At 36.2% G+C, this 20,135-nt stretch overlaps 1 pseudogene; it reads right to left on the bottom strand.

The window, feature by feature from the left end:
* Positions 1-14,629: 14,629 nt before the first annotated feature.
* Positions 14,630-15,270, bottom strand: LOC144299449 (large ribosomal subunit protein uL1 pseudogene; annotated as a pseudogene).
* Between the last annotated feature and the right edge of the window lie 4,865 nt (positions 15,271-20,135).

Raw genomic sequence — 20,135 nt, 5'->3', positions numbered from 1 at the left:
TGTTAGATAAGCTTCATTGATGCATGAGTTACAGTGTTGTTGGTGAGGAGTTCAACGTTAATGAGTCAATAAGCTCCATTCAAAAAGAAAAAAAAGAAAAAAGAAATCCACCGATCAATGAGACCATTCCAGAAAGTCTGCAAATAACATCTATACTGCATGATGAAGCTACAGAAAAGAAGAGAAGGTATGAATAAGTTTGTGAATTCATGAGGTAATGACCCATTTTTTTTAAAAAGCATAGTGGATGGCATTATTGTGAAGCTGAAAGCAAAGAAAATTATAGTCACATTATCCCGAATCAGGAAAACGTTAGACTCTTCTCAGAGAGTGCTGGCTGACTTGGACATTTCAAAACGTAATGCAACATGAAAAATGTGAAACCCACAGGTGAGGCAAGTTCTGCAACCCAAAAGACAGTGGAGAAATCTTTAAAATGCCTGCTAAGTGCTATTCAGGGAAAGGGTTTTATGGAAGAATAGGCTTTCAACAATGAAGAAACGAACATAAATGGTGTTTTAGTCGATAAAATCATCATGACTAGAGGCTTGTAAGCACTTAAGCCTGTATTCCCCCAAGGAGCCCAAGTCCAGCACTCACCGACCTTCTAGAACATTACTATGGGGCACCATGAGAATCAACGACATGCATGGTAGAAGTTCCAGCTAAAACTAAGCTTTACAATTCCTATTCCAGGTTGAGCAAGATATAATATCAACTTATAACTAATGCTATTAATTAGAAAAAAACACAGCAAAGAAATAACAAGTATGCAAGATTTATAGAAGAGATCTTTATGAGATCCAATTCAGCAAAGACTGACTTAAACAAGGTTGTACACAAAACAGAGATCAAGAGAGGAGGACAGAACTTGTTTGTCAAGAGACCACAGAGAGTCTATGATGTCAGAAAGCATCTTGGGTATTTCAGGAGTCTATACAGTGATCGGTGTCAACAATCCAGTACTCATGAATCTGTTCCTGACTCAAACTTGTCCATGCACCTTGTGCGCAGGAGGCGAAGCTGCCTTGCACTGTTGAGTTTGGGGACAGCTTGCATCCATGAGAGCTGGGTAAGAGGTTTCTTGAGACCATGGTGGTGGGGAGGGGTCTTGAAACAATCCAGAGGTGTATGCTTAGTGACTGAGAAGGTGCTATCAGGACCTGGTACACTCAGTTACCCAGTAGATTTCTAATCAGTGGGTAAACAGGAAGCAGAGATAAAGAAGGCAAATTAGTGATTGATTGAGCATAAGGTTAAGAGGTGTATAAAATATAATTAAGTAGGGAACAAAACTGAACATGGAGCTAAGTTAATAATGCAACTAATAACAACTATAGTCGTGCTGGTGCTTTAAAAACAGGTCCAGGAACCAAGAGTCCAGCTTCAAATCCATAATCATAATTCATCGGAATCAATACAGGGAAAGATCAATGACTAGCTCGTTATCCTGGTGGCATGTGTGAATTGTCGTGTTTGCTGTCAATGTAGCAGCCTATAGCCAGGGAATATTTCTGCTGCCTCTTACTGAGGAAAAACAATCTGAGTCCATTGAGAAAGGGGTAAGATGTACGTTAAGAGTATCTGAGAGAAAATTGGGGAGAGTTAGCCCAAGGAGCCTTTGGCAGCACACAAAGGGCATCCTAACATCTGAGCACATGGCATGCTGTGTATCTAACATTTTTTTTCTTAAGATGTTAGACCTAGAAGCAATGTTTGAAAAGTTACAAAGAGAAAAACTTCAACTAACTGTTGCAGTAATGTTAAACTTACGCATTCATCCAATAACAAAAGTGGATGCACCCAGGTAGTCTGTATTCCCTTCATTGACATAATTAATCAGATACAGAGCAGTGCTTTGTCAGGGAGGCGTGGGGGGAATCTTCCTTTGGGCACAAGGACGTACCAAAGGATGTTCAAGTTCCTCCTAGTGCTAATTCTCCACAACGGTGTATATTACACTCATTATGAAATGTACTAGTACAAGGAAGTAAATAAATAATTAGGTAATAATGTGAGTGAGCAGAAAAAAATGTCAATTAGGTAAATCTGACCTTTACTAAAACTCACTTGCTTTATATAAATAATTTGCCATGGAATTGTGCTACATTATTTGGAATAAAGATACAACTCTTCTTTTAAATATGGTTCAGTAGAGAACTATAAAGCACAACAGCATTGAATGGTGTATAGCAACAGTAGCCACAGGGGCAATTGGTAGAAAGAAAGGATGGATGCCCAGGATTAATTAAATTACAAATGCAATCACCTCAGGGGAAACTAAACACGGGCTACAGAACAAATAGTCATTCATCAACAATTGTATTTAATTAGTTATTCTAGAAGTTTAAGAGATTGGCCCTCTGGAGTTAAACAGAACTAAATTCATATACTGGTGCCACCATTTCTGGTTTTGTATCCTCATCTCTAAGAGTGACAACATGTTGGTTTCCTCATTTGTAAAAACAAATAAATAGTAATAATAACATCTCATTGAGTTTCTATAAAGATCATATTAGACAATTAATGTAAAAGACTTAGTTTAATACCAAGAAAAGAGTATAACCACCAAAAATGTTAGTAATAATAGTAACATCAATAATAGCACCACCATCATCCTAACAGGTTGGGGATAACAGAGATGATTTTGTTGAAGAGAAAGCATAAGAGTAGGTTCTTAAGAAAGGCTAAGCATCAGATATGAAATGGTAGTCAGGGAATATTCCTGGGGACCAGCATACTATGGGGGAAAAACTCATAGATAGTATGTAAGACAAGACATGGTTTGACTGCTAATCTGATGACCAGTTCTACGAAAGTAAAGTTAATAAAAACCCCAGTTTTCCCATTGGTCAGATTTATAAAAAAAAAAAAAAAAGATTTAACATCTTCGCTGACTCCTCTCATTCTCTAATACTCCACAGTTGTTAAATCAGTAAGGCTTTTCTGCTTACCTTTATTTTTTTTAATTTTAATCTAAAATATATTTTTAAAACTTGGACTACTTGTCATCATCACCATGACCACCACCATTGTCATGAGAGAAATCATTTCCCACTTTATGTGATGTTTTTAAATAAACTAGGCTATGAAAAAGAAACTTATCCAAAACTTACAAATCACAAAGAAGTTCAGCAGGTCCATTCAATGTCATAGAGGATCATTGTTTAACAAGCATATAAGGAATATTTAGTTTGACCAAGATGGCCTTAGGTTCCTGTCAGCTTGACTGAACACTAGGCTGGCTCCTTCCAGAGTTTGGGCTCCTGACGCCTTTCCATAGAGCATTTACTGCAGAAAAGCTGTCATTGTAAATTCCTTCTCAGTCTGTTTTGTGATGTATGTAAAAGGTTTTTAAAGCCTCTAGCCAGTTTTATGACCCAGGAATATTTTTCTCAAGGTCCTAGGAGCCATTCTTTTGGAATATAAATTTAAGGAAGATAGAGCCTCTTTCTCCCAGTCTCTGTGAGAGGGTAGCAGTGGAACTTCAATGGGTGACAATTAGCAAAAACATTTGAAAACTCAGGGATGACAGACTACATTGATCAATCTCCACACTAACATCTTCCAGTATTTTTCCACTCAATCAGCTCAGAATTAAAACTCTTCTACTTTTTTTTCTCAGTGGTGCTAAGTGCAGACGTTAGCTCTGGCTCTCTACCTTACTGCAATAGCCTTGAATAAAACTTTCCCTGCCTATATAACTTGGGTGCAGATTTTGCTTTGCCATCCTCCAAGATTTTGTACCTGTCTTTGATTTTATTATATTTTGTTACAGTTCAGACACCATAATATATATTAACTTGTGGATTTCCCTAAACCTAATAAAGGCATCTACCAAAATCCTGGAGCTAATATTATACTTAATGATGAAATACTGAAATTTTGTTCCTAGTAACAGGAATAAGACAAGGATGTCTGCTCTGACCACTTCTATAAAATGGTACTGAAGGTTTTAGCCAGTGCAATAGGACAAGAAAAAAAAAACTAAAAAGTCATCAAAGTTAGAAAGATATAAAATTGTCTATATTCAAAGATGACACAGTTATAATTCTAGAATATCCTGAGAATCTAGGAATTAAGTATTGGAACTGAGAGTCAGTTTAGTAGGGTCTTAGGATTCAAGATCTGTATTCTAAAATTAACAGCATTTTATCCAGTAATAACAGACAAGTAAAAATTTTATTTTTTAATTTTTTTGAAAATTTATTTATTTATTCATGATAGAGAGAGAGGGGCAGAGACACAGGCAGAGGGAGAAGCAGGCTTCATGCTGGAAGCCCAACTCGGAACTCGATCCTGGGACTCCAGGATCACTCCTCAGGCCAAAGGCAGGCGCTAAACCGCTGAGCCACCCAGGGATCCCCACAAGTAGAAATTTTAAAATATCACTTATAATAGTGCTAAACATACCCAATACTTAGGGGGAAATTTTCCACAAGATGTGAAAGACCTATACATTGAAAACTCCCAAACTTTGCTATGAGGAACTTAAGATGACCTGAATAAATGGAGATAAATACCATGTTCATGGGACAAAAAATCAATATTATCAAGAAAGCACTTCTCTCCAAATTGACCAATAGCTTCAATGCAATCCCAATAAATATTACACCAGGCTTTTTTCTTTCTTTTTTTCACAGATGTTGACAAATGTATTCTAAATTTATAACAGAAATGCAAAGACCCTAGAATGCCATATAACTCTGTCATCTTTATCCCTCAATATTTCCTTCCCCTGTCTCTTCCATCCTTTCTTCTGTTTTGTCTTCCCATCTTTTCTTTCTGTAATTTCCATGTGACATATGTTAAATAATCTCATATTATCTTACATGTGTCCATTCTCCTTATTCTCTCATACTTGTAAAATATTTATTTCTCTTTTACATCTTTTATTTTTTTAATTTTTTTAAATTTTTTAATAAAATAATTTTTATTGGTGTTCAATTTACCAACATACAGAATAACACCCAGTGCTCATCCCGTCAAGTGTCCCCCTCAGTGCCCTTCACCCACTCACCCCCACCCCCCACCCTCCTCCCCTTCACCACCCCCAGTTCGTTTCCCAGAGTTAGGAGTCTTTATGTTCTGTCTCTCTTTCTGATATTTCCCACACATTTCTTCTCCCTTCCCCTATATTCCCTTTCACTATTATTTATATTCCCCAAATGAATGAGAACATACACTGTTTGTCCTCCGATTGACTTACTTCACTCAGCATAATACCCTCCAGTTCCATCCACGTTGAAGCAAATGGTGGGTATTTGTCGTTTCTAATGGCTGAGGAATATTCCATTGTATACATAGACCACAGCTTCTTTATCCATTCATCTTCCGATGGACACCGAGGCTCCTTCTACAGTTTGGCTATTGTGGACATTGCTGCTATAAACATCGGGGTGCAGGTGTCCCAGCTTTTCTCTTTTACATCTTTTAGTAATGACATACAGAGAGAGCTCATAAAACTCAATTTGTGCATAGGAATGAAATATAAACCTATTCATCTCTGAGAACATAAAACCAAAAGTATAAAAAACAGAGGGTAGATGTTATAACATGATAAAACCAGTGGTGGAATTGTAAGGGCAATGATCCACAACTTATCCAATGAGGAATTATAACAGCCACAGTGGAGGGTATTGGTGAGAAGAACAAAGTACCTAATTGCAATATTTGGAGTTACTGAAATAATCAATAAGAAGAAAGAATAATTTGAAAGCATTCAAGCAGGGGTCCTTTTTCCATGTTTGAAAAAAAAGCAAAATTAACAATATACCTCAAAAATAAAGGGAGTAAATGGGGGGAGCGTCAGAGTGAGAAACCCTATTTCTCACAGCTAGAATCTATACAAAATGCCAATATTCTTAAATAACTATAGAAGAGTATCATTGAGGTACCTGGTGGCTCAGTTGGTTAAGTGTCCAACTCTTGATTTCAGCTCAGGTTATGATCTCAGGGTCATGGGATGGAGTCCCGCTTTGGGCTCTGTGCTGAGCAAGGAGTCTGCTTGAGATTCTCTCCCTCTGTCCCTCCCCTTGCTCTCTCTCTCTTTCTTAAATAATTAATAAATAAATATATTTTACAGATCATTAGCATTATAGAATTAATCACAAGAACTAAAAACAAACTATTGAAAGTTTTATTTATTTTATGGGAGGCTCATTTTTGGACAAAATATTAGATAAATATGTTTAATATTTAACAAATATTTTAATTATTTTAATATTTAATAAATTTTAATATTTAATGAATATTCCAACATGTATTTCTGTATCATAATTTATATCATTATGTTAATATACTGGTTCAATTTTAAGAACTGAACTGAAATAATTTATATCTATTTTTCAATGAACCAATTTTGGTATTATGCATACTTGAATAAAAGAAAAAAAAATAAAAGAAAAATACGGTTTTCAAAAAAATAAAATACAGTATTCCAATAGGAAGTAAATATAATTCAAAAAATAATACTGTTTTAAAAAATCAGTCATAAGTAATATTCAGAAAGTCAGGCAAATATATATATACAATAATGTTCCTTCCTCTAATAAATAAAAAAGTAAATGTTCACCAATGAAGAAATTGTTAAATATATTATGAAATACTATGCAGCTGTTTAAAGTCATGCTTTTGAAAAACTTTAGATTACATTAGAAAAAAATGACTCTGGTAGCAGGTTAAAAATTACTGCCAAAATTTATATACACATAATACCTTAGTTAATACTTATTTTCTCAAAATATTCCAAAGAACAGGAAGCATACCTGAACATAATAAAAGGCATATGTGAAAAACGCACAGCTAACCTCATACTCTGTAGTGAAAAGCTAAGAGCTTTTTCTCTAAGATCAGAAGGAAGAAAAGGATGTTTACTCTTACTACTTTTATTCAACATAATCCTAGCCACAGCAGCCAGACAAGAAAAAGAAATAAAAGACATCCAAATTAGTAAGGAAGAAGTTAAACTGTCACTATTTGCAGATGACATGATACTTTCTATATTTGCATACATAGAAAAACCTCAAGACTCCACCAAAAACTATTAGAAGTAATAAATGAATTCAGTAAAGTTGCAGCATACAAAATTAACATATACAAATTGGCTGTGTTTCTTTTCACCAAAGACAAAGCAGCAGAAAGTAAATTAAAAAACAAACCAACAGAAAACAATTCCATTAACAACTGCACCACAAAGAATGAAATAATTAGGAATAACTCAACCATGGAAGTGAAAGATGTTTACTCCTGAAAACTATACAATTTTGTTGAATAAAATTGAAGACAATAAAAATTTAAAAAACATGCCATGCTAGATTAAAGAACTAATACTGTTAAAATGTCCATACTACCCAAAGCATTCTACAGATTCAATGTCATCCTTATCAAAATACCACAGCATTTTTCGCAGAACTAGAACAAATAATACTAAAACATGTATGAAATCACAAAACACCTAAACAGACAAAACTATCTTGAAAAACAACAAAAAAGCTGAAGGCATCACAAATCCCAGATTTCAAGGTATACTATAAAGCTATGGTAACCAAAACAGTATGATATTGACACAAAAACAGACATTGATCAAAGTGAGGACCCAGAAATAAACCCACACCTTCATGGTCAATTAATTTATGACAAAGCAGGTAAGAATATGCAATGGTGAAAGGGCAACCTCTTCAAAAAAATGAAGTTGGGATAACTGGACCGCTATCCCAAGCATACACAGCTTTCTCAAACCATATACAAAATAAATTCAAAGTGGATTAAAGACCTAAATGTGAGACCTGAAGTCATAAAACTTCAAGCAGAAAATATGGGTAGTAATCTCTTTAACATCAATAATAGAAATATTTTTCTAGATATGTCTCCTTATGCAAGGGAAATCAAAGCAAAAACAAACTACTGGGACTATCTCAAAATGAAAAGCTTTTACACAGCAAGGGAAACCATCATCAAAACAAAAAGACATCTTACTGCATGGGAGAAGATATTTGCAAATGATATATCTGATAAAGGGTTAACATGCAAAATAGGTAAAGAATTTACACATCTCAATACAAAAAAAACAAAAAACAAAAAACAAAAAAAACCCAAATAGTCCAATTAAAAATGGGCATAGGACCTGAATAGACTTTTTTTTCCAAAGAAGACGTCAAGATGGCCACCAGACACACGAAAAGATGTTCAACATTAGTCATCGTTAGGAAAATGCAAATCAAAATCTTACACCTGTCAGAATGTCTAGTATCGAAAAGATAAGCAATAGCAAGTGTTGGTGAGAATGTGAAGAAAAAAAAAGGAACCCTGCTGCACTGTTAGTAGGAATGCAAATTGGTACAGCCACTGTGGAAAACAAGTATGGAGGTTCTGCAAAAAATTAAAAATAGAATTAACATGCGATCCAGTAATTCCACTACTTGGATTTACCCAAAGAAAATGAAAACACTAATTTGAAAAGATATATTCACACCTGTTTATTGCAGCATTATTTATAATAGCCAAAATGTAGAAGCAACCCAAGGGTTCAAAAATAGATGAATGGATCAAGACCTGGCATATATAAAATGTTACTCGGGCATAAGAAAAAATGAGATCTTGCCATTTGTAACAACATGGATGGAGCTAGAGTGTAGTATGCTAAGTGAAATAAGTCAGACAAAGACAAATATCACTTGATTTCACTTAAATGTGGAATCTAAAAAAACAAAACGCGTGAAGGAACACATGAATAAGCCAAAGGGAGAAACAGACCCATAAATATAGAGAACAAAGAGATGGTTGCCAGAGCAGAAGCAGGGGATGGATGAAAGGGATGGAGGGGAGGGGGGAACAGGCTTTCAGTTACGAGAAGAATGAGTCACAGGGTTGAATGGTACAGTACCAGGAACATTGTCCATGCATTGTAATAGCCTTGTGTGGTGACAAATGGTAGCTACCCTTGTGAGCATAGCATAATGTATAGACCTGTCAAGACCCTATGTTGTACACCTGAAGCTAATGTAACATTGTGTGTCAATTATACTTCAATTTAGAAATAGGGGGAAAGGGGAGGAGGGCGGGGGGGTGGGGGAGAATGGGTGATGGGCACTGAGGGGGGCACTTGACGGGATGAGCATTGGGTGTTATTCTGTATGTTGGTAAATTGAACACCAATAAAAAATAAATTTATTAAAAAAAAGAAATAGGGGGAAAAATGAATCCCAAGGGAAAAAAATGTATGTACGTACATAACACCAATAACACACATACCTTTGACTGGATACAATCTTGCAAACAGCTATGTTAGGTGGTAAGAATACATGTGATTCTCATTTTAATCATGATGGCTTTCTATAATTCTAAATTTGTATATGATGATCATGTTATGGTTTTATAGGAAAAATAATAAAAAATACTGTGAGTGGTGTCTAGAGCTCACCATGATGCCACAAATCAGTCAGCATTTCTCATCAACAGGCCAAGATGCTATTGATCCCTCATCCTGCCAACTGCCTAACTCAATTTGGTATCGCTGGGTGCTTTATGTATGCACTTTATTCACAAGACAGTGGTTAATTTTCTCAGTGAACTCTGTGTCCTTGATGTTTCTCAAGTTCTAAATTGCAAAAGAGCTTGTGAATTAGACAAGAACTAGTTCTCTGCTGTCCTGACACTATGATGCAGACTTTGAATTAAATTCAGAAGAAGCTATGAAGCATGGGTAACAATGACCTTTTTAAAATATTGATATAGAAATTGAGTTTTGTCCAACAATTGAGCTGAGAAGAAGCCAAGGAGATTTGGCAGTTAGGGAGTAAGAATCTTATTTTTTATATACATAAATATAATTCTTAGAGAAAAAAGGAAAATGAGACATTCAAATAGAAAGGCTAAGTAACAGACAGCCATATATAATTTTTTAAATATTTTGTGGCCTCGATATTTCAGGTGAACCTTTAGTTTGGACTGAATTTTGTATTCTGTAGATTATTACTTTACAAACTCTGCAATCTAGGATCTTGTGTGTGTGTGTGTGTGTGTGTGTGTGTGTGTGTGTTGTTTCAGTTCCAACCCATGGTGGACTGATACTTTTAAAAATATAACAAAGTATTTTTTTAAGGTTTTATTTATTTTCATGAGAGACACAGAGAGAGAGGCAGAGACATAGGCAGAAGGAGAAGCAAGGATCTGGATGTGGAACTTGATCCCAGACACTGGAATCATGTCCTGAGCTGAAAGCAGATGCTCAACCGCTGAGCCACCCAGGCGTCCCAAAATATAATAAAGTATTAGGAAAATGACCTCATGCATATGTATAATGACAATGGTAATTTCAGTAACAGTTTCCAAGTGCCTACTCTCACTTTCTAAACTCATCATGTGAGCCAGTGACAAACAGTTCACATCTCATGGTGGTCCATGACCAGCCCTCCAGAAGTACTACTCTCAAACACTCTGGACATTCTTCCTTGCACAAATTAATATACATCCCACTATTAATCTGTGTATTGAGTTTTAAAATGGTAAATTCAAAGACTACATGCATTTAAAAAACAATCCATTTGTGTCTGATACTAATCCCCAGTTTTCGAAATCCTATATAAATACCTTCACTTGAATTGAAAGTATCACTAGCTGTGGATTAAGACATAAATAATGCATATACAGAGAAATACCTTCTCTGGATAAGTATTAGCAAATTATCATTCTCTGTAGTGTCCATACATGATAACATAAAAACTAAATAATAGTTTTCCTTTATGATACATAGAGTCTTGTTCTCAGGCAATAAAAACAGGTAACCCTTTTAAAAACTTAAATGTAGGGATGCCTGAGTGGCTCACTGGTTGAGTATCTGCCTTTGGCCCAGGGTGTGATCCTGGAGTCCCGGGATCGAGTCCCACATTGGGTTCTCTCTCTGCCTGTGTCTCTGCCTCTCTCTTTGTGTCTCTCATGAATAAATAAATAAAACCTTTAAATATATATAAATAAATAAATAAATAAATAAATAAATAAATAAATAAAGACTTACATGTTTCCCATGAGTGCCTAAAATCCGTATACCTCCTAGGCCTCTATCTAACTCCTATCTATCTATCTATCTATCTATCTATCTATCTATCTATCTATCATCTATCTATATCTATTTCTATTATCTATCATCATCTGTTTCTATTATTTATCTTTCTATCATCTATCTATATTTATATCTATGCTTCTATGTTTCTATCTACCTATGCATCTATTATCTATCATCTATCTATGTATCAATCATCTCTCATCTCTCTATCCATGTTTCTATCTATTTTTACCACATGCACACAGTGTATATGCATTCGTATGTCTCTAGAGGATGAATTACTTCTAAAAGAAGTGCCACAGTATGTAGCACTAAAAACATGATATTTGGAGTTGGTTCTGTCCTGTGTGACCATGAGCTGGTAATTTGACCATGTTGAACTTTAATAAAATTATTATAATTCTCAAGGACAAGGCATGATCAATGGAATGAAATATACACATCCTAAGCATAGTGTTTGGCACAAGAAAACATTCAATAAGTGACAACTGCTATTACTATTATTAATACATTCACTGATTACCAGTGACTAAGCTTGCTCCAATTCAGAAATAAATATCACAGTGCCATGGACACTGAATAAATGGATAACATATGGATACAAATAATGTCTGGGATGTTCTTACAGCACAATCTCAATATAATCCCTTCAGTTAAAATATCTAAGGTTCTAAAGTATTCTTGGGAAAGGGTTGATGCCAAGTCAAGTTTCTGTATAGATAAGATGAGTCTGGTCATATTATTATATTAGAAAATAAAGAACCACTCAAAAAAGTAATAGGGATGTGCCCACGGATGTAGCAGAGATGCTCCCTAGAATAAAAATAAAATGCCACCAAGAACATTATTAGGTCAAAAACTGATAACATATTTGATAAAACTGTTATATCAAAGATAAATGTGCTTCAGTTGATAACTACGAGAGTACTCTTATTCTTAAGAACCACCCAATGACATATCCAGGGAGGGGATATAATTTTCACGAATGATTCAGAAAAATAAGAGTATTGTGAATACGACACTTATAAGCTAGTTCTGGTTGTAAGAGCATAGGAAGGGCCATTCCTCCCTCCTGTCAGCCAGGAAAATCTTAGGTCTTTAGAGCCACTCACATTCCTTTGTGTACAACTGGGTTCAAATCCACAACAACACACTGAATTCTCACGCTTTGAGTCTTTCTAATCCCCTTTCTACTCTCTCCGACTTCTGACTTTTAGAGGGCTCACGTGATCATATAAGATCTACCAGGGTAAGGTCTGTATCTCAAGGTTAAAGGACTTAGGACTTTAATTACAGCTGCAAAATCTCTTCATAGCAGCAGCACCTATATTAACGTTTGATCGAATGACCAAGAAACAGGAACCTGGGAGCTGGAAGGAGGGATTTTTAGAATTCTGCTTACTATAGACAGAGACAGAAATATGATGATAAATTACAATAGATTGATAAATAATGATAGAGCAAAAATCATAAAGCAAAATCAGTAAAATGTTAATAAGTGCATCTGGTAAAGTGGATAAGAATGTTTCTGTACTACACTTAGAATCTCCTTTTAAGTTTGAAATTATTTTCAAATAAAAACAATCTCAAAAGCTATTTAGAATTTTATAGTCATCAATATCATCAATAATATGTCCTAAACTATCTTTTCTACTTTTAGTGACAGTTACTTCTGTGAGTTATTTGTAAATGCCCAGGAGAAAACTCATGCTCTCCTGTCACCCTATTTTCCTCATATTCTTTTCAGGTTGTGGTGGTTGATGTATTCCTAACACAAATCATCATCATCATCATCATCATCATCATCACCTCTGGGTGGAGAGGAACATAAGAAATAGTAAAGTCATCAAAATTCTATTTTAACACTGTGGGAGATCAAAACATAGAAAGGTATACTTAGTTTATCCATGTGCCATAATATTCTTGATGTGTAAAAAATGGGATTCTTTTCCTACTGAATAATTTTGGCTGGTAATCCAAACCAAAAACTACTGATTTCAAAGCATAGCTCTGCTCCAAATACAGTTGTTGCTGAGAAGGAGCAATACCCAGCACCTCATTAGCCCATTATCCATTTTTATCCTAAAAGACAAACAACTTGAGATTCATTATGAAATATCTTTAAACTCAGCCATCTATCTAAAGTGTGCTGTCCATGCCCTTCCTCTCCTGTGGCTGAATACGTCTGTGTTTTCATAAGAGGAGGGGATTCTCCTCGTACCCCTTTCACTGTCATAGACAGGAAGACAGGCACCTCAACTTTGAGCATGATTGTGCACATGAGAGAGGTCACAGGTGGACTAGACATTGCTCAATTAGGGAGATAGATCGAGATTTGGAGCACGCTGAATTTTGAGGGACATGGGACAAAAATGTGTGACATTGTAAATGGTTTATCGTAGAAGACTCAAGTGACCTTTCCCCTTGAACCAGTTCTCACCCCTCAGAACCCTACAAAGTATGTGCGATAGGGTGAGGTGACTCCAGTAGGACTCCACAGTGTGTCAACAGTCATGAAAAAGTCAGGCCTAGAACTTGGTGGGAGGCTGAATCAGAGACTGCCTATGGGAAAGACTCAACTTTGGGGGACGCTGAGACCAGCAAGGAAATGGGTGCCCAGAGAAATTTAATGGTAAAAATAGCACTAGAACTCAGAGTTTATGATTCTGATTTCCATACAGTTTCTAATAAAGTTTTAATCTAGATAACAAATATTTTTTAAATCTTTAAAAAATTAGACTACCCATTAAAATTCAAAATCAAACCAAGCAAAACAAAGCAAAATTTCCTTCTAAGATAGTATGATTATATCAATTAAAGTTTGAAAACATTTTTTTTGTAAAACAAAGGAATTTTGGTGGAAAGACAAAATGAACTATTTTTTTCTTTTTTTTTTTTACTTTTTTTTTCTTACATTTTGTGAGCCATGGCTCATTTAGCCATGGCTAAATGTTTGCTTCTTTTTAAAGAAAAACTAAAACCCAGAAATGAATTTTCAGATGGAATTTTAAATAAAAAGATTGTTTGAATTTGGTTTGCACAAGCTGTTTTGTAATGAAATCACAAAATAAAACCCAACATTATTGAAATGTGCCTAAGCTATTAAAACACAACAAAGTTGATGTGTGAAGATGTTAAATTGTGTTAGGTGGAAGATAAAACATCTTTTCAGATTTATAACAATAAGTATATTTAAGAAGTACATTATTAATTCAAGAATGGAAAACTTGTTTAAAGCTGCCTATCAGAAGAGTCTAAAGCAAATAGACTGATATTTTTAGGGTAGTTTTTCAATTTTTTACAAGTTATCTTTTTGGAAGGTCTCCAGTATTCTAATTTGTAGAAGTTTTCCCACTGTGCAGAATAATTTAAGAATTGAAATGTATCAAGCAATTTGTTTTAGAAAATGAAATTATGTTAAACATTATATTAACAAATTAAAAGACAGTTTCTTATGGAACATTATTTTCCAAACATTTTTAGCAATGGAATCTTTCTTCATTTCTTCAATTTTTTTTTTTTTTTTTTTTTTTTTTTTTTACGGTAGCACTAGGATTTATTAAACCGTTAGCGAAGGCACTGGGGTTTGCCCATGGTGCTCTTGATGTACAAAGCCCGGACGTTCTGCCAATTCTTCTTGAGCAAGGACACCAGGAAATTGACAGCTAAATGGATGTTGTACATGAGCTCATCTTCCGTCATCTTCACGTGGCCAACACCACTGCCAGACATAGCACCTTCTTCATCTGGAATTTGATGGTGGACTTCAATTCCTCCACTTTGGCCACCATGTTCTCATTGTAGGTCAGCAAGGAAGGGAACTTGCCAGCTTTATTCAGGTCTGGACCCAGGATTCGTGGGATCTGCTTGATCAGAGATTCTGAAGCCAAAAAGGCATCATACTTCTTGGCCAACTTCTTGACTAGTTTTTTATTCTTGTTGAGTTTCTTCAGCGCTTCAATGTCCATGTGGGGAATGTCCACTGCCTTGGCCTCATCACAGTGCTGCTGGTCCTCCAAAACATACACGGAGAACTTGGGGCGGGGGGTGGACTTAAGCCTGATGGTGCCCGAGAAGCGTTTGTCCTTCTGAGGGTCATAGTTCTTCAGGCCGATCTGCAGCTCCACCATCTCCAGAAACTTTTGGTGCTTGCACTGGTTCCCATGCAGGACCTCGTACAGGGTGTTGCAGGAGACTTTGTTTCTCATGGCTCGCTTACATTTTCCTCAAATTTGTGAGGTATAACATTAGATGCAGACAAGTCCTCAAATCATATGCACAGTCCATGTGTTTCCAGAATGGATAGGGGAGTGAGATCAGAAATAAGACAATCACCAGCACCGGGGACCTTCCCCTGCTGTGTTCAGTTACTACGTCCCCAAGGATAGTATCCTGACTCCTAACACCATAAACTAGACTTGGAACTTTATGTGAATGAAAGTATGAAATTAATTTGTGTACAGTTCTCCAATCTATATAATCTACCCCCAAAATACCATTTCTTCTAGAAGTAACTATATATACAATATGTCCTATATATTCAATGCTTTGTTGTTGTCTAAGATCTGTCTTCAAATGTTAGACAAAGTATTTGCTTCCCAAATCTATTTTATTTAGATGACTCCATTGAGAGGACACATTGTTCTGTGGGTCTCTAATACTTTTCCTCCCGTGTTCACAGGACCAGACCACCTCCTGCCCAAATCGGGACAATCCAAGCATTAGACACCCAACTCTACTTCCCATTACAACCCTATTCATCGAGACTGTTTTAGTCATTTTCTTTATTTCACAACATTATTTTAGGTATTATCCCTTCCAAAAACTAGTATTTGTTTAACAAGGATTTGTCCTGCCCACATTAGGAGATAATATTCTGGGAATTTCTAGCAATGTCACAAGATAAAGATGAAAAGTGAATTCAAGAAAGAAGAATTTCAGATGCTACTAATTTATAACTAAGAGTAGATTCTTTCTGATTTCTCATCTCACCCTGAAAATCGTTCATAGGGAATCACAAATCAGAATAATTCTCATTAGCTTTATATATTGGTTGACTGGTCACCTACTGAAGGTTGCAAATGCCTAGATCATAAGCAAAAACGATCAAATCATTCTTGTGGCATTTAAAAAATTGCCAAGATGCTCACATAAGCTGTTTCACTGACCCCACCATACTGAGGTTTCAGGACTTGAATTCTGCAAGATTGGCCCAGTAAGATCACAAAAGTTATAATTAGAACCTTAAGGTTTTTCTTGCCCTGATTCTGAATCCATTTCCTCCTAGCTTTTAGCAGTTGGCATTTCCTGATCCAAATGTACATCGATGACGCTGGTGATGAAGGTACATCCCACCAGCATATGAATGACTATATTTTTTACTAAAAATACAACTCACACCTTCAAAATATATTAAAGAATGGTTATACAAACAAAAAAAATTAAAGCAACACACGCAATTGGTCAGTTTATCTCCTGTTCATATGCATAGTCCTAAAGCCCCAACTTGGATCAACACTGGCATACTTATAAAAGAAGGAGGAGGAGGAGGAAGAGGGAACCAATATGTTCATATTTGGAGTTCTGAAGACCTGAGGAAAAATGCAACAATATTTGTTTCCATGTAGAAGCTTGAAATGTACACCCAGGGAGCTTGTCTCCATCTCAGAAGAACTTCAGGGCAGGGTAGAGATGAAGTAACGTCTCAGCTCTGAAGTGAATGCACCTGTTCAGTAAAAGCATGGACCAGCCCACTTGAGGGGACAGGGGCTTGCTCTCCGGATGTTTAAGCTGAGCAATTTAACGTGTTTAACGTGTATTTTTACCTTTCCTGATGGAAACCTTTTTCATGTAGACTGTTCAGTGTTCTTAGACAATTGTTAACAGTATTTAACGATTTTTGATGATTTGGAGTCATTTGAGGTATATTTTATACAATATTCTCAGAGGTCATCGCTTCTTGAGTGAACAGCGACGTAGTGGGATCAGAAGATCCTCTTGTGGACATACCAAATAATTAGCTAAACATGACCCAGTTCCTTTTAAGAGAAATCCAGAAACTGGATGAGTGATTCCTACCCAGGGTCCCTGAGAAAACATCCACGTGCCTAGGCAGGAAAAGCTGAGACCCACTCCTAGCACATCAGCAGGAGGGGGTGCCAGGAGAAAAGATCTGGGAGCCGACGACATTCAGCTTTCCAGAGTCCTCCAGGCCCACGAGAACAAAGCAACAGTTAGTTTAATACCCCTACGAGCACTTCCCATGGCTTGTCCTTCCAGCCTCAGCTCAGAGCAAACACCATCTGCTCCAGGTTGAATCACCGTGGTCCCCATGATAAAATGTAGTTACCACCCACCACCATCCAAAGTTACTAAGTATTATTGACTCTATTCCCTGTGCTGTACTTTCCATCCCCAGGACTTATTTATTTCACAACTGGAGGTTTGTACCTCTTAATCTCCTTCACCTATTTTGCCCAGCCCCCTTCTCTCTGGCAACCACAAATTTGTCCTCTGTTTCTGTTTCTGTAGGGTTTGCTCCTTTGTTTTGTTTTTTAGATTCCACATATAAATGAAATCATATGGTATTTGTCTTTTTCTATATTATTTCACTTAGCATAATACCCTCTGGGTCCACCCATGTTGTCACAAATGAAGATATCTCCTCTTTTCATGGGTGAGTAATATTAAATTGTGTGGGTGCGTGTCTGTATACATGTGTGTCTGTGTTTGCACACGCACACATGGCAAGCTATTTTTTTTTTAATTTTTGGAAGGTCTCCATACTGTGTTCCATAGCAGCTGCATCAGTTTACATTCCTACCGACAGCACAAAGAGGGTTCCCTTTTCCACACATCTTTGCCAATACTTGCTTTTTCTTATCTTTTTAATACTTGCCATTCTGACAGGTGTGTGGCAGGATGTCACTATAGTCTTGATTTGCATTTCTCTGAGATGAGTGATGGGGAGCATCTTTCTTATGTGTCCATTGGCCATCTGGATGTCTCCTTTGAAAAAGTGTCTATTCAGATCTTCTGCCCATTTCTTAATTGGATTATTTTGGAACAGTGTTTAGCTTTGCCTCTAAGAGCTTAGGTTTAATTTGTTGGACAAGAGAAAATCACTGAAAATTTGTGACAGCTAGTAATAAAGAAAGTGTTAATGTAAGAAAATCAATATGAATAAAGAAAAATCCTTAAGATCCAGTGGGGTATTCCAGGGCTGTTGCAGTGATACAGGATTAAGGAAATGGCTGAATCATAATATATTACGCTACCATAAGGCTTTGGTAGGTACAATAATGGTATTAACAGCTGGCATTGATTGGCTTGTTACAATATGTCTGGGACCATGCTAAGTATTTTGCATATATAATCTCATGAAATTGTTGGAAGAGTCCTTCAGGATGGGTACTATCATTCTCCTTTTTCCAATTTTTTGTGTGTGGATATAAGAGAAGCACCATCCATTAGGAGCAAAATCAGCTGGGATCAGATGGAGACAGATCATAATTAGGAAAAGATAAATGACATTTTTCCTTCTTGGAGATGGGTAAAGAAACCCTAGCTGCTGGTCCACTTTGACATTTTTCTCCTTTCTATTTATGAACTTGGCCTTTTTCAGTATACCGTGCTGTGGCTGAGAAGTTGACATTCCCCTCGTTCAGGCAGTAATTGGCCTTGGCTCCTTCCATTAACAGCAATAAACATGGCTCAGAGACTGACCCAGGCCACTGCATCTTAGACTTTTGTCACAATACAGTAGAAACAGTTTTTGTTATCAGACAATTAAAATTTCCAACTGTATAATACAAAATTGACCTAGGTAGACTGTAACATTCAAATTCTATTAAATGACTTAGAAATGAGATTTTAAATAAGAAAATATAAAAATTACACACCTTTCATGGTGGCTAATACATGCAAGTTGCCACTTCGGCTTCCAATCATGACATATGTCACATTAGATCTTGCTGCTCTTTGTCCTTAGAACCAGGATGAGACTGATACTCCCTAAATAGCTAATGCTCATTCCATAGATGAATTTCGCCTGTCACTGCTGCTCCAGACCACACTAGAGAAATCCAAATACAAACCAGGTAGGACAAGTTTTTTTTTTTTATAAATAGTTTACTTGTTTATTCATGAGAAACACAGAGAAAGAGAGGCAGAGACACAGGCAGAGGGAGAAGCAGGCTCCATGCAGGGAGCCTGACGTGGGACTCGATCCTGGGTCTCCAGGATCAGGCCCTGGGCCGAAGGTGGCACTAAACAGCTGAACCACCCGGGCTGCCCCAGGTATGACAAGTTAAAAGGCAAATTTGTATGTTTTGAGATATTTAGACACACAATCCTGAAAAAGTCAATGGAATCAAGAGATATTTCCTAATGTTTAATCACTGAACTAACCAAATAAATAAATAAATAAATAAATAAATAAATAGGCTATTCCAAAAAATTGCAGCAGATAATTTGCACAGCATGCGTATCCCATTTAAGTGGGGATATTTGATGATTAAAACTAATATCCTGAGTTGACATTGCCAGAGCATGTATTTAATGGAGGGAAGCAAAAGCTTCAAGAAAAATCAATTGTAAAATAATCAATACTAAACGTCTATACACTGAGTGCATATTCATGCAAATACTAAGATTTGGTAATAAGAGCCAAAAGCGAAAACAGACATCAGCATCCATCACCTGTCTAGGAAACCCAGAAAAGGATCTCAAATAGGTAAGCATAAACTATTTGAGGCAAATTATATCTAGTGAAAATAAAGATGAGCACAGATTTCAAGAATGTTATGTCTTTTATATTTCATTGTATGTGAAGAAGGTTGTAGAATGTATATGTTTTTAAGGGATTAATTTCAGTAACATTACAATATTTTGCTTCATAATGTCTTGCATTTCATAAATCCCCTAGGACATAACATACTGATTCGAGGATTGTATGGACTGTTTCTGATTGTCACAGTCAGTATTATAGGTCCACAATCCTATATTGCACTGAGCAAATACAATAAAACAGAATCTGATGAAGAATTTCAGCATCTATTGATACCACGTGCTA

Source organism: Canis aureus, chromosome 27 (genome assembly GCF_053574225.1).
Source record: "Canis aureus isolate CA01 chromosome 27, VMU_Caureus_v.1.0, whole genome shotgun sequence".
Lineage (NCBI taxonomy): Eukaryota > Metazoa > Chordata > Mammalia > Carnivora > Canidae > Canis > Canis aureus.
Note: the sequence above shows the minus strand (reverse complement) of the source record. Positions and strands in the feature narration are given on the sequence as shown.